The sequence below is a fragment of the Lutra lutra genome, chromosome 11 (assembly GCF_902655055.1).
Source record: "Lutra lutra chromosome 11, mLutLut1.2, whole genome shotgun sequence".
NCBI lineage: Eukaryota > Metazoa > Chordata > Mammalia > Carnivora > Mustelidae > Lutra > Lutra lutra.
Window position 1 is genome coordinate 16,738,390 of NC_062288.1, and position 16,177 is coordinate 16,754,566.

At 42.3% G+C, this 16,177-nt stretch overlaps 1 protein-coding gene across 18 annotated transcripts in view; it reads left to right on the plus strand.

Moving 5' to 3' along the window:
• Window positions 1–16,177, plus strand: part of NRCAM (neuronal cell adhesion molecule) — a 278,943-nt gene that overhangs the window by 55,967 nt on the left and 206,799 nt on the right. For all 18 annotated transcript variants that reach the window (XM_047695028.1, XM_047695038.1, XM_047695034.1 and 15 more), the window contains exon 2: window positions 3,854–4,016. The gene's annotated coding sequence lies outside the window, so the exon portion shown is untranslated. The remainder of the gene's footprint in view (window positions 1–3,853; window positions 4,017–16,177) is intronic.

Here is a 16,177-nt window from a genome sequence, read left to right on the forward strand (position 1 = left end):
ATTGCTTGGTCATGTCGGTTTATGTAGCTATTTATAGCTTCAGGATGATTTGCAGTCAGTTTGGAGAATTGGTAATTATTAATTTTAGGTAATGACATTGAGACTAAAAATACATTCATTTTTATTTATTAATAGTTTGGATTTTGCTATTTTTAATAACATTCTTTGTGACATAGTGCCTTATTTAGTATTTTTGTCATGACATGAACATCATTTAGATGGCATCCTTGTCTAATTTGTCGATGGCACGAAGGTGAAAGGCAAAATGACTATTCTGGAAAGGCAGCATGGAGAGGTTGAGAATTTTTGGGCAAGTTGGAGTAATGAACTCCATTTTAAAAAGGTGAAATATTAATGGGGTGAAAATAAAGCATTTACTTGGTTCTGACAACAATACCTTCAGAAAGATAAGGGAGCTCTCCGTAGTCCACCTGACTCACAGCTGTAAGAACAGCCAGTAAATGAGGTTCCACCATTTTAGTCTGTATGTATGGCGTGTTTGGAGCAGTAGAGAACTGAGAGGCTCAGGGGCCCCTGAGGAGCTGGGACTTCCCAGTCTGGGTCTGGAAAGTCGGGCATTTTCAGGATCAGACAACCTCAGGGATGCCTTCTCTCTCTCATGATCCCTCTTTTGGCCTTTCTGCTTCCCTCGGCGTATTCTGGAAGTTCTCCTCTGACACGTGACATCGTCTCTAAATCCCAGAGAAAGCTGGTTTGATTGACGTGGCTGCTTATCATCTCACTTCTGGCGCAGGACCCTTGCACAGAGCTACCTCATGGATCATCCACCAGCCTCTGTGGGGCATCCCTGCCTCAGATGCCCACCGCGGTCCAGTCAGTGGCCACCTCTGCTCAAACCACAGCTCACCCCCGCTTTTCGGAGCAGCAGGCTGTGGTTGGGAAGTTTACGTTAGAATGTGAATCTGGATATGTCTCCAAAGGCCAGAACTGGGACCAATGAGTGAAAGCCGCAGGAAGCGATGTTCAACCTCGTACAGAGTCCCTTGAAATGGAAAAGGCCATAAGCAGATAGGTGGTTGGATACAGTGACCTTCTAGGCCCCCTCCAATTTCCAAAATCATGTGTTTTTATCTTTATTGCCACTCTTTTATTTCTTTCCAGAAAGGTCTAATGAAAACCATCTTTTTTCATTATTACTAAAATGAGCCATGAAGAAAATCCTGCCACCGTATAATTAGGATAGGCCTAAGGTGTCAGAAATAATAGTGTTTTTGCCTTAGCCTCTTAAATAAAATATAGTTCATATGTGGAATATTTGTAAATTGGATTTTATTATAGTCAATAACAATGCCATTTAAAGAAAGGGGATAATTTACATAATGTAAATGTAATGGGGCAGCAAACTACAACAGGGATACTACTGCAAGACGGTTGAAGGAAAGTGTGAGGATGTTTGATCATTTTTTTCCAAATGAATTGTAAACGATGTTCCAGATACTTCAGTTAGGCTTTTAAATTCAGATTCATGATGACCTGAGTCAGGGCAGATATTGGTGGCAGATCTTCAGATAGTTGCCCAAGCAACTGAAGTCTCTAAAGTAGTGTAAGTAAATCTCACTGTTCAAACTATTAATTTGGAAGTGTGTGTGTGTGCACATGTGTGACATAGTGAGTGTGTGTGTATGTGTGGTGTATGTGTGCTGTGTGTATGTGTGGTGTATGTGTGTGTGGTGTGCGTGTGGTATTGTGTTTATGTGTGTGTGGTGTGTGTGTTTGTGTGTGGCGTGTGTGGTGTGTATGTGGTATATGTGTGGCATATATGTGGTGTTTGTATGTGTGTGGTGTGTGTGGTATGGTAGTATGTATGGTGTGGTGTGTGTGTGTGTGTGTGTGTGTGTGTGTGTGTTGTGAAGGGAGAATAAAAATCATTCCATAAAATGTTAATCCTGTCACAAACAACAGAAATTAGCATTTAATCTGAGAAAATCTGAAAGCACCAGGAAGACTCCAGGATGCCTCTCTTCCCACTTGCCAGCGTGAGAATGCACCGTGACCAAAAAAGACAGAAGCCAACACCGAATGGAGTAGCCTTACCTCCAACTTTCTGTTAACTGTATTCCTCCCAGGAAATACATGGTTAGGAGAGAGACTAGCTTTGTTAAAGTTCTAGTTCCCCCTTTCTGGAGACAAGACTAAGCTCACTTGGCTTCAATTTCCTCATCTATAAATTATAAATAAACTATTAAAATAATATTAGTTGGGTCTGAGAATTTTGTGAGGATTGAAGCACTTCTTAGCAGGGTCCAGCTCATATGAAGTGCTGTCATTTAGCTAGTAGGATTCTTTCTTATCTTTATTATTCTGTAAGGGGTGGGAGGCCAGAGAGCCTAGTGCTGGTGTGGCTCCATGTCTTCTGGTCTTACCGGCCCAGCTGGAGAGAATCTTGTGTCCAGTTGACATACCTTCCCCAGAAGACTTGATTCCGTCCTAGTGGTGTTCTTTTGCTTGGACCTTGCCTATGTCACTGTACTTCTCAGAGCCTCAGTCTCTTGTTCTCGAAAATTAGGGCACGGTTTAAGTTTATAGGGTTTTAAACTTTGGATACTAATAATTTAAATCACATTTGTTTTTTTTGTTTTTTGTTGTTTTTTTTTAAGATTTTATTTATCTGTTTGACAGATAGAGGTCACAAGTAGGCAGAGAGGCAGGCAGAGAGAGAGGGGGAAGAAGGCTCCCCACCGAGCAGAGAGCCCGATGCAGGGCTTGATCCCAGGACCCTGGAATCATGACCCGAGCCAAAGGCAGAGGCCTCAACCCACTCAGCTACCCAGGTGCCCCTAAATCACATTTGTTTTAAAACAAACGAGTTATCAAAGCTGCAAACCGTTAGGGAGACACCGAATATTAGGGAGAGGCCGAATGTTCGAGCTAGATGAGCCATCTGGAAACATCTTCTCTGACTTTGTGTCTTTGGAAGAAATGCTGATTTCATGTCAGGGATTTATCTGGCCTGGACGGAGCCAAGCCAGCAATACTTTCTACAAGCTCCCCTGGTGCCCGCAAGGTTGAGAAGCACTTAGCAAGCCCAAGGTCAGACCCTTAGCGCTGGGAGCAGGTCTAGCACTCCCACCTCCTGCTCACCTCGCTGCACACTGACCCCAAGTTTTGGTTTCAAAGACGTTTTCTGAATACTCTTTTCTGTGACTTTTACCGTTTCTCTTGAAAGTGAGGTATTAAGCAAACACAATATTCAGCGCTTCTGTAAGGTGGTTTCCATTTAATGAAGGCTTCATTCCCCATCTTTCTACCTTAACCTTGTGCTTGTTTTCTTACGGTGATGTGTTTAGCAACCCCTTTTATTCCCAGACACTCTTTTCTCACCACCTTCAAAGCCACCTCTAAAATGTAATTGCATTGCTGAGTTCCTCCCTGACATCGTCAACCTTGATCAAATACTTTGCTTGTCACTGTTTGTTCTTTTCGGTCGGTATTAGATTCTTCCCAGGAGCAGCCTGTGTGCTGATGTGATTGTAAGGCAACCAGTATTCCCATGAAGTATTAGAGCAGAATAAGATCAAGTGCCTTTTTTTCCCTCTTTAATTTGTGTGCACAGTTGTTTCCTGCTGTTCAGGGGTCCTATCAGATTCCTATCCTACGCTAAAATATAACTGGAATTACGGTTACCTGTTTTCATTACCTGTGGCCAATAAATAGATTAAAGTCTTAAGACATTGATGTTCTTAACTACAGAAATTAATCATGGAATTTAATATGTATTAAGTTCCCCCTTGTCAAATTTAGTAGGATGGTAGAATGAAATATCAGCTTGATAGAATTAACTAACCCAAAACTATTTACACTCTTCTGTGTTTTGTTTTTTTTTCCTATTCAGGAATCCTTGTGATAATCTTCCTCAGCACAGCACCCACTGCCCTGTTTGCTGAAGACTTTGGCCAAAGCTACTCTGAGCTGTTGGCATCATTCTGAGAAAAGGATAGCTTTCAAGCCTCAGGGAAACGTTCAGGAGGCTTTGGGCCCCAGTGGATCTTCTAAAGGTGAGAGCGAATCAGTTTTCTCTTTGTCTGTAGAAATCTAAATGAGCTGTTCTGTGTTCTAAAATCGACTTCTTGGAAAAGAGTGTATAAGGAAATAGATTATTGAAAATTCTCTACAAAGAATTGAGAGCTTTTCTTTTTCAGGAGAATTTTTTAGTAGCTATGAAGGAAATCAAGTGACTATTTTGATGCAACAGGAATTTATTTGAAGTTGTAGCTCTGATCTAAGAAGACTTATTTGAACACACACGCACACCCGTGCACTGTGAAAAATCAATAACATTTCTCTTTTAGAGGAGTTTCTTATGTATTTAGGGTTTCTGAGAGCCCTCATACCTGCCTTTTAGAATTTTTTTAAGGATAAAACAAAATAATATATATGAAAGCACTTTGTAAACCATGAAGTATTATTTGCGTAAGTAAGAAAAACAATTACTATTTCCAAATATTTGAAATCCTCCAAAATACTCTTATACCCTCCAATCTATTTTTCTTTATAGTTTGATTCATTTTGATTTTTATTTTTGTAAATTTCGCTAGGATCTCAAGAAGCAAAAGTAGTAAGTCTTCACCTTCAGGGAATATCTGTCAAATGCAAGAGACAGACACGTAAATAGCTCTGACCAACTCCAACATGATGAAAGTGTATTGAGAGTGCATCAAGGAAGGAAAAAGACATTGAATGCAGCCTGTGGCCAGAAATTCTGTGTGTAAAAGTAGGCTTCTTGGAGGAGGTGACCCCTGAAAGGGCCCTTGAAAGATGAGTAGGAGTTGGCCTGGTGGAGTGGAGGAGGGTATTGCCGGCAGGAGCGGTGGGAGAGGTGTGAAGCCTGCATGCAGAAGTAGTAACTTGTTCAGGGTTGTTGAACCACAGGTATGAAGTGTGTGTGTGTGTGTGTGTGTGTGTGTGTGTAAGCACTGAGGGTTTTAAGATGGCGGCCATTGGTATTTTAGGTATGTTACCTCAGAGAGACTGTAGAGAAGCACCTGGAGGTGAGCAAGATTGAAGGAAGACTTCTTTTGGGTGGATCTGGTAAAGAGATGAGAGGATGAAATTAGAGAAGAAGCAGTGAGGAGTAGAGGAAGAGAGCTTTGACAGAGCTAGATTGTGCTGGATTTGGCCATGATTTGGGCATTGGAAGTGAGAAAATGTTAGGACCTGGGATTCTCAGGTTTCTGACTCCCATGACATAAAGGGAGTTTAGGGGGTAAGCAGACCATGTCTTGGGGAGGAGAGGACTTTGAGGTATACACGAGACATCTAGGTGGAAATGTGCACTGGGCAGCTGGAAGTGTAGGCACGGAGGTTAGGGGAGGGTTCCAGGCCAGAAATATTGACTTGGGAGTTAGAGGCAATAGTTAAAAATCTTTTTTGAAATGTAACTTTGATTTTGTACTTAAGCTTTCAAAATAAGTCAGATAGGAAATAGACGAAAATCATGATTTCACTTATATATGGAATTCAAAACCCCAAACAAATGAACACATACACACACACACACACCCAAAAAGAGACTCACATATGTAGAGAACAAATTGGTGCTTGTCAGATGGGGGGATGTGGGGAGATGGGTGCAATACGGGGAGGGGATTAAGAGGTATAAACTTCCAGTTACGAAATAAATAGGAGCACCTGTGTGGCTCAGTTGTTTGAGCGTCTGACTCTTGGTTTCAGCTCAGGTCGTGGTCTCCGGGTTGTGACATCGAGCCCAATGTGGGACTCTGTGCTGTGTGTGAAGCCTGCTTGGGATTCTCTCTCCCTTTGCCCCTTCCCTTCACAGCCCCCCAATTCTCTACCTCCCTCTCTAAAAATAAATAAAATAAAATAAAATACATAAGTCATGGGGATGAAAATGTACAGCATAGAGAATACAGTCAATGATATTGTACTACTGTTGTTTGGTGAGAGATGGTGACTACACCATTTGTGCTGAGCATTTCATACAGTGTGTAACTGTTGAATCACTATGTTGTACACCTGAAACTAGTGTAACATTATGTCAATATAGTTGAATAAATAAAATTACTTGCTCACACACTTAAAACACAACTCACCACATTCTCAATTTCCATTTCATTTTGACTTGATCCATCATTTCATTTGTATCTATAGTTATTCCTTGTATTTTCTTTTTTAAATATTTTATTTATTTGACAGAGAGAAATCACAACCAGGCAGAGAGGCAGGAGGAAGCAGGCTCCCTGTGGAGCAGAGAGCCCGATGTAGGGCTTGATCCCAGGACCCTGAGATCATCTCCTGAGCCGAACGCAGAGGCCCTAACCCACTGAGCCACCCAGGTGCCCTGTTCCTTGTATTTTCTTGGTCTGATAAATTAGGGGGCCCCTGGGTGGCTCAGTTAATTGAGCGTCTGACTCTTGATTTCAGCTCAGGTCACGATCTCAGGGTTGTGGAATTGAGCCCTGCATTGGGCTTCGTGGCATGCACCAGGGAGTCTGCTTGAGATTCTCTCTCTCCCTCTCCCTCTTGGTCTCCCAGACCATGCTCATGCACCATGAGCACACATGTGCTCTCTCAAAAAATAAATAAATAAGGATCTTTTCCTAGGGACAAATGTAGAGACTTTATTAGTTTGGTGAAAGGAAATTTAAACCAGTATTTATTTATTTTATTTTTTATTAACATATAATGTATAATTTGCTTCAGGGGTACAGGTCTGTGACTCATCAGTCTTACACAGTTCATAGTGCTCATCATAGCAAAAACCCTCCCCACTGTCCATCACCCAGCCACCCAATCCCTCCCACCCGCCTCCACTCCAGCAACCCTCAGTTTGTTTCCTGAGACCAAGAGTTCCTTAAGGTTTGTCTCCCTCTCTGGTTTCATCTTGTTTCATTTTCCCCTCCCTTCCCCTATGATCCTCTGTCTTGTTTCTCAAATTCCTCAAATCAGTGAGATCATATAATTGTCCCTCTCTGATTGACTTATTTCGCTTAGTTCCATCTACATCTGGTTCCATCCATATTGTTGCAAATGACAAGATTTGGGGGGTTTTGATGGCTGCATAATATTCCATTGTATATATACACCACTTCTTCTTTATCCATTCATCTGTTGATGGACATCTAGGATCTTTCCATAGTTTGGCTATTGTGGACATTGCTTTAAGCCAGTATTTAAAAACAAAACAAAACAAAACAAAACAATGAAAACCCCAAGATTTCAGAGTTGTAAGCCAGTGCCATTCTTCATTTGAATTCACAGTATTTACAGAAATTATGTAAGGAACATGCTTTGTTTTTCAAAGGGTAATTCTTTTTCTGTTTCTCTCCTGGTTTCTTATCTAGTCTTCACCTTCAGTGCTCTGCCCAGGATTCGAGCGTTGTCCGCGGGAGACGGAGCAGGATCTTTCCTGCCTTCTCCAGGGTGCGTCAGGGTCCCTCCTTCGGGTTTTCCCAGCATCACGCAGCACGTCATGAAGGGAGGTCATTATAACAGAGGCTTCACTGTTTCAGAGCAGTCTACCCCACTTAGACATTACTCAGAGCCTTCTTTGAGGGAATGTCGTGGGTAAAAATTTTAAATTCAAATAATACAGACAATCATACTATTTTGAGTGAATTTTATTTGATTACTATGGCTTTAATTAGCTTACTGACTTTTTCCCTTAAGACCTGTTAGAAAATCACAAAATGCCTCCTTTTTACTCTTTCTAGTCTGTTTCTTTACTATCTTTCCAGAAACTTCACAGATCCGCTAATCTATCACTTTCACTTTTACACAAAAGAAAATTAATTTGAAGCAAAATTAAGTAAATGACCTAATGCTAACAGCTAGACCCAGAGCCCTGGTTTATTGAAACTCAGGCTTCCCCTTCCACCTACTTATTTTCTTTTGTTCCACGTCTTTAGTGCACTGTGAGGTTACCTAGACATCTTAAAGTAATAAGAAATTGAATGAAGTCAGTCTGTTCACACCGATGGCATTTGCCCTGGCCAGTCGCTCTCCACTCAATAAACAGATTTTGCTTTATTATTTTAGGCCTTGGTGAATGTATTTGATTTTGTTAATTTAAAAAGTTTTTCTTGAAATATTTTATTTCTTTATTTAACAGAGAGATTGAGAGTGAGAGAGGGAACGCAGCAGGGGGAGTGGGAGAGGGAGGAGCAGGCCTCTCACTGAGCAGGGAGCCCAATGCAGGGCTCCATCCCAGGATCCTGGGATCATGACCTGAGCTGAAGGCAGATGCTTAATGACTAAGCCACTCAGGTGCCCCAGTTTTAAACTTTTTAAACATAGCTTTTGGTTGTTTTTTTTTTGTTTTTTTTTTGTTTTTTTTGTTTTTTTTGTTTTTTATCTAAGCTGTTTCCACTACTGAAATGTAGGATCAGTGGGCAATCAAAACCACCCATGTTTCAGTTCTAGTTTAAGAAAAAGATAATCATCTCAATATTTGTCATCCAGCCAATTTTTCCCTAGTATGTAGCTTCTTTTCTTTTTTTTTTTTTAAGATTTTATTTATTTATTTGACAGAGAGAGAGAGAGCAAGAACATGCAAGAACAAGGAAGAGGGAGAAGCAGATTCCCCCCCTGAGCAGGGACCTGGGATCATGACTGAGCTGAAGGCAGACACCTAACCCACTGAGCCACCCAGGTGTCATCCCCCCAGTGGCTACTTTCAGTTAGCCATATTTGCACACAGTTCAAGTACTGGCTGTGCAAGCCGGTTTCCAGTTTTATTTGCCCTTTAAAAAAAAATATTTATTTATTTATTTGACACAGAGAGAGAGATCACAATTAGGCAGAGAGGCAGGCAGAGAGAGAGGGGAAAGCAGGCTCCCTGCTGAGCAGAGAGCCCGATGCGGGGCTCGATCCCAGGGCCCTGGGATCATGACCTGAGCCAAAGGCAGAGGCTTAAACCACTGAGCCACCCAGGCGCCCCTTATTTGCCCTTTTTATTTTATTTTTCTTTTATTTGACAGAGAGAGAGAGAGAGAGAGAGAGAGCACAAGTAAGCAGAGCAGCAGGCAGAGGAAGAGAGAGAGAAGCAGGCCCTCCATTGACCAGGGAGCCAGATGCAGGGCTCGATCCCAGGACCCTAGAATCATGACCTGAGCTGAAGGCAGCTGCTTAACCAACTGAGCCACCCAGGCACCCCTTATTTGCCCTTTTTATTTTTATATTTTTTTAAGATTTTTTAAAAAATTTATTTGACAGACAGAGATCACAAGTAGGCAAAGAGGAAAGGAGAGAAAGAGGAGGAGAAAGGCTCCCCGCCGAGCAGAGAGCCCAGCTCGGGGCTTGATCCCAGGACCCTGGGTCATGACCTGAGCCGAAGGCAGAGGCTTTAACCCACTGAGCCACCCAGGCGCCCCATTATTTGCCCTTTTTAAATAAAATACAACTCTCATACATTAAAAAAAAAAAGCATTCATTAATTATTTTAAAACCAACTCTTTTAAGGCCAAGGTATTTCTGATTTGGTCAAATACATTGCAGTACCCGATGGATTTTGTGTCTAGAAAATGAATTTATGGAAAAGCTGAGTTGGTGTAGCTTAGATGGATGGCACGTGCTTGCGAGTTGTAGGTGGTCTCAAGGACAATGGACTGTTCTCTGAAGTTCACAGAGTGGCCAGTCATTGCTGTGAGAGCAGTGGGCCATGAGTCGTCAGAGTGCGCGTATAGAGCCTGAGTCACTCATCCCGAAAGCTGCCAGTAACAAAAGGAGTTTACATTAGTGTGTGTGCAGGGCCCAAGAAATAGGTCTTCCTGTTTTGGTCTCTCCCTTTTATCGGTCTGTGCCTCTCTCTGCGTGTCTTTTTCTGTCTCACTCATGTCCCGTGTGCAAAAGACACAAATGAACGTGACGTCTCCAAAACGTGCAACCCGTGACACTTTGTGTTTATGGAACTGGTGTTGAAATGGTCTATCGTGGGTATGGGAAGCAGGTGAACCTCCCTTCGTCTGGTAAGGGGGCTGGTTTAGGGAGACGTTGATACATTTGCCCTCTTCATAGCTTGGCTATGTGGACAGAAAAACAACATGAACAAGGACGGACAGATATGGGAGCCACTGAAGACAGCCCAAGATAGGAGGATGGCTGGGAAAGGGTGCACCAGCCTTTCTCCCCTGTAGTTTGGCTTAGTCATAAGGTCTTCTCCTGAGCTCTCTTGCTGTGGGCAGGGCAGAGAATGCAATAGCACTGGCCGGCTGCTTTCTGCTCCCCTGCCAGAGCGGGTATTACAAGCACTATCTTGCAGACAACACAGTGGATAGAGTTTATGGTAGCTGTGGAGTCACCACTTAAAAGTATTTCGAGTTTCGGGGGTGCCTGGGTGGTTCAGTCGACCAAGCACCCAACTCTTGATTTCAGCTCAGTTCGTCATGACCATGAGATTTGATCTCAGGGTCATGAGATCGAGTCCGGCATGGAGATCCATGCTAGGTCTGGAGCCTGCTTATGATTCTCTTTCTCCAGCATCTGGGTGGCTCAGTGGGTTAAGCCTTTGCCTTCAGCTCAGGTCATGATCTCAGGGTCCTGGGATCGAGCCCCACATCGGGCTCTCTGCTCAGTGGGGAGCCTGCTTCCCTCTATCTCTCTCTCTCTCTGCCTGTCTCTCTGCCTACTTGTGATCTCTCTGCCAAATAGATAAATAAAATCTTTAAAAAAAAAAAAAAAAGAAAGAAAAGATTCTCTTTCTCTCTCTCTCTCTGATCTCATCCCCCCACCCACACTCTCACGCATAAATAAATAAATAATAAAATAAAAATAAATAAAGTATTTAGAGTTTGAAATAGTTTCCAAGTATTGAAACCTCCTTCCACCCAGTAGGTTAGAGCACAGAGTCCTGCCGGACGAGGGTTGTTGGGAAATACTCCTGTAGGAAAGGAGAAGCAACAGGTGAGTTGCCAGGGTGAGACTTTGAACGGGCAGTCTGCCAACAGGCTCAAATCGTATTTAATAGTAAAATGTGTTACCCTCTGCCCTTCCGTGGTGTGGGATTTTAAAAAGAAAGGGGAGAGGAAATGCTGAGCTGCCAACTTTTGATACAAATTCAATCCCACTATCGAGGTCACAGACTACATCAGCAATTTGGGGGCCATTTTGGTGGAGGACAATGATGACAGATTTCTAAACAGATAATGTTGCTGCCTTTGAATTTTCACTCTTCACTGCCTTTTGTTGTTTGCGTACTTTGGAAATTATTCTTGATTCAGGTTTATTATTAACTTTCTGAACTCCAGCTTCTGCCCTGATATCTTGCCGCTCACGTTACAATGAGCATGGTGACTGGAGAATTTATTTTTGCAGTCATTAATAGAATAGCAAGGCAGCATAATATGAATTAATGACTCCTCACATTTTCCCATCATATAAGCTGGATTCCATATCCCCTGGAATCTACTTCAAACTCATGCCCTGATAAATGATTCTTGCTCATTTTGGCTTTCTAGCTTTTTAAAAGCTTCTGCAGAATGGATACATAGCTAACAATAAAAGATAAACACGTTTGATTTTAAACTTGAAAACTGTTTCTGATCTTATTTGTAAAGTGGACAATGAAACAGAACTTCCACTTCATGATCAATAGCCAAAGTATTTGGGCTGTTTTTTTGTTTTTTAAGCAAGAACCGTCCTGAGACAATTATGTCTTTTTAATACTGTTTAGAAAATAAAATCTGTGAGAAAAGATAGAGGATTAAAAAAAATTATTGAGGGTGCAGCACTATGAACAAGGTTTTTTCATCCCTTATATCATCTTTCACTTGGAGAACGCGTATATTTTAATCAACCAGGACCGTTCAAACACAGCGACATCCACTTGGATAATAATTATGTTACCAGTATTTCAAATTATTCTCTGTCCTTCCTGTTACCTCTCTTTGCTATCAAAGCTTTCATGTTTTGTTCAGATTCACCATTGTAGTGTGTGCATATCCCATGGAGAAAGTGTCCTAGCAAAAGGACAGAGTCACAGAAATAGAGATAGGTTCCTCATTCACTGCACATGAGCTAAAGCAGTGTTTGTGGTCCTTTATTCCTGCTCAATCTTACTTATTTCTTTGGCATTAAAGCTATTCAACTTCTTTTACTTACAAATCTGTAAATAGGTACACAGACCTGTATCTGAAGTTGGGGATCAGAAAACACTCATGGTAGTTGAGCTATGATGTGCCACCCAGGTGCCCTGCCCACCCCTGAGGGGGACTGAGGCACTCAGTGAGGAGGGAGCACTCAGGGAGGACGGAGACACTCTGTCCCCACTTTCTGGGGGTATGTCCAGCTGTGAGCTCAAGGCTGGGGCCCTCCTTGCTGGCTGTCCTCAGGCTTTGGCTACAGAGAGTTGCCTCCTTAAAGGTTAGACCAGGGGTGCCTGGGTGGCTTGGTGGGTTAAGCCTCTGCCTTCAGCTCAGGTCATGATCCCGGGGTCCTGGGATCAAGCCCCGCATCGGGCTCTCTGCTCAGTGGGGAGCCTGCTTCCCCCCTTCTCTCTCTGCCTGCCTCTCTGCCTACTTGTGATCTATCAAATAAATAAATAAAATCTTTAAAAAAAAAATGGTTAGACCACCCGACCTGGGGCAGCAGTGTACATTCAATGACTGGTCAGTTTGGGGACACAAAGACCCTTGCTCCAATTCAAAACAACTCTGTAGGATCTGTAGGGTCAGCCGGGGCTCTTGTTGTGGCTGTCCCACAGCCGAGCTTCTCCCTCTGCCTTGTCCTGCTTTGTTCAGGCCCCTCCCCCATATAGTCCCTGCGTGGCAATCCCCATCTCAGAGTCTAACTCAAGGGAAGCCTGACCTACAGCAGCCATCCAGGGTCCATGTCACGCCTGTGTTTGCGTGAGTCCGTGGTTGTGTATCTCTAGAGCACTGTGAGAAGGTCATAGCTTTGGAATCAGAATCAGGGTCTCTGACAGTCTGTCTGGCCCAGGCCCTTCCTGTGAAAAATGGAGATGACAACACCTACCTCTTAGAGTCATTGTCAGGATTTGGCAGTGTCCAGTGCCTGGACACTGGAAATGTTCATTAAATTTTACCTTCATTGTAATTACCAGCAATTTCTGACCAATTGGTTACGATACAGTATATATTTTTTATGTCATTTTTATTACAACATTTGCTTTGGTAGAGAGAAGAAGGTTAATAAAAGATGTATCACCTGCAAATTGAAATCATTCTTCCACATGGTTAGCCCCCTTTCATAAAGTGTGTGGAGAAGTCGGGCCAGGTTCCAAAGGGAACCTAAAGTCATTGAAGAGATGGGAAGAAAAGTTTATGAGTAAAAGTGAAAGATCTGGAATTGTTTAAGATTGGGGGATTCAGGTGTACATAACTCCCTTCTATCCTCAAGTAAATGGAGATATTTTAAAGGGAGATACTCGACCTGTTTTATCCATGTTCACAGAGGACAGAACAAGAGAAAACGGACATAAATTAAAGGAGGAAGATATTTGGGTTTGTATCAAGGGAATTCTTCTGCTCTTGAACAGTAAGGCACGGAAAGGAGCTTACTGAATATACACTTAAAAAAATCTTCAAAGAAAGGAAAAACAGCATTCAGTCTTAAATCGCTGAGATGCTCCCCAGAGCATTTATGGAGAACTCTGAACTCTGTGGTTCTGTGACTTCAGACTTCAGAAATGATGCTTTCCAGAAACTCAAACACATGTGCTCTGTTTTGCAAATGGAAGATCACAACTATTTATCTACATTTATTTTCTTTATAGCTAAAATCTCTTACAGTATCTTTGAAAATGTCCATATATGTCTCGTATGTGGCCTAAATCTTTTTCATTGGATAGGTGTCTTCCTGTAAATTTTAAAATCTTACAGATATCTCATAATTTTCGATCTTACTGTATGCCCTCTCTTTATATTCAATAAAATTAAGTCAAAATCTACCATCCTGAGTAGTTTATTTGTACCCAGTATAAGTTCTTTTGAGACTCAGATCTTGGGAGGACATTGTTAAAATATTCTCTTGAGTGTAACATCGTTAGGAAGGGCTTTCAAACAACAGCAGGAAGTCTGGAGCTTTAGAGAACAACTTTTTCAATCAATTAATTGCTCAGAGATAAGATTAGAGAGTGGATATGGGACTAGGGTTTTTAAACTAAATGCTCTTTGAAGACCTCAGTGTCAGAAGATAAGGGGAAGGCACTAAGAAGTTTCTAAATGATTCCTAAGTATATTGGATTTTACATTTTCTCCTTGGTGTGTCTTGTCAATACGAAGACTCCGAGACAAGATAATGGAGATGAAAGAGCACTTTTTGGCAGCCAGGACGTCTGGCTCTGGTTCGGCCTCAGCCACCAGAGGAGCTGTTCTCTCATGAACTATGTGTACCTAAGCTTCTTTTGGATTTCCAGTTCCAGCATCCAATCTAGACGCTTATCACACTAGAGTACCTTCTTCCAAAAAGAAGACCAGATCTGAGAGCTTGTTCCCAGGGCCCCGTTGCCTCTTGAGCTAAAGTAGTTCTGCTTTCATTCTTCTTTAACTTTTTAATTTTTAAGAAACATACATAAATATAGAGATTTTGTTTCAGTTTTTGCTCGATTAAATGGATCCACTGCTAGAAAACTGAGTTTTAAAGGCATTCTTACTGATTCTCATGTCTTCAATATTCTCCCCGATAGAGCTCATTAAAATACCTAATTTAATTCCTTCTCTTACTGCTAAGCTAAGACTCGTCAGATGACTCTCTGTCTCATGAGAATGCGCACAGTTCTTAGCCTGGTGTTTCAGGCCACCCTCTGTCCTGCTGCTGTTGAGGGTGCCTTCATGTTCTAACACAGGAGAATCTGGTACAGCGCCTGGCACTGCCTATCAGCCCGAATGACTCACCCAGTTGAGTTCCCTCTCTGAGTTTGCTCAGTGTCGTCCTTGCCCTACTCCTAAGCTACCTTAAGCATACCTCAAAAACACTTTGGGACCTTCAGTCATTTATGCTTCATGATCTTTTAAATAACGGTGATAATGCTGCCGTTCTTTGTCCTTTGCAATTTACAAAGCACTTGGCATGTTGTTAATTCCAGCCTCATGATGACCCATGAGGTAACTAGGGCAAATGAGCATCTGTCAAACAAGAAAACTGAGCCTGGTTGGGGAGCATGTGGGTGGCTTAGTTGGTGGTTAAGCGTCTGACTCTTGGTTTGGGCTCAGGTCATGATCTGGGGGTCCTGGGACAGAGCCCTGCATCGATGCGCTCCCCTCTGGGGTGTACCTGCTTAAGGGTTTTCTCTCCCTCTTCCTCTGCCCCTCCCCCCACTCACACACTGTCTTTCTTTCTCTCAAATAAATCAATCAATCTTAAAAAAGAAAAGAAAGAAAAGAAAACTGCGTTTGGGGATATGCCTCCAAATCCTAATGCGAAACCCACAGCAGGCGCTGACACTCCGATTTTCGGGCTTCTGTTTTCGTGTTGTACACACATGTTACTACAAACATGGGCTACAGACAAGCACCAAGAGCATCATCACCTGGGAGCTTGTTAAAAATGCAAAAGTTCAGGCCCCATCCCAGACCTGCTCAATCAGAATCTGCATTTTAACAAGATGCCTAGGGATTCATATGTACTTTCAAGTTGAAGTACTGTAAGGTAAGGACAGTTTCAGCCCCTGCGTTAATAACATGAAAGGGTTCTATTTCTATTCCTGTCATTGCTGTCAAATCTCCTCTGTCAAATCTCCCTTCCCTTTGAAGAGGTTGCTAGCAGATCTGATAGATTTTTAGTGACTTTCAGGTTTTTAAAAGTTTCATACACTCTAGTCTTGCTTTTAAAGGTTCAGATTCATATGGAAATGAAAGCTTTCTTTTCCCACAGCCCAGCTGTGCCCTTCAGCAATTTTTTTTTTCCTGCTCTTAAGCCAAATGTACCCCTTCTAAGCTCTGACTCTTACTGGCGTATCAGGGAATAAGAACTTTGGTGGCCTCACTCAGTCGTCACTGAAACCCAGAAGTGAAAAGCAAGCACACATTCCCCAGCATAAAATAACCAAGAAATCGCAGGCTTTATTCATATATTTCACCAGTTGTCTTTGGCAAAATGGGAGTTGATAAAGAATGAGACTGTACTTCATTAAAAAGGAGCATTTTTCAACCTCTTATTCTTAATTTTTATTGAAATTTCTCTGTCTTCTTTAGCTAGAAAGCCAAGAGTTAGAGGTATTTTCCATGAGCCAAATGACTGCCCT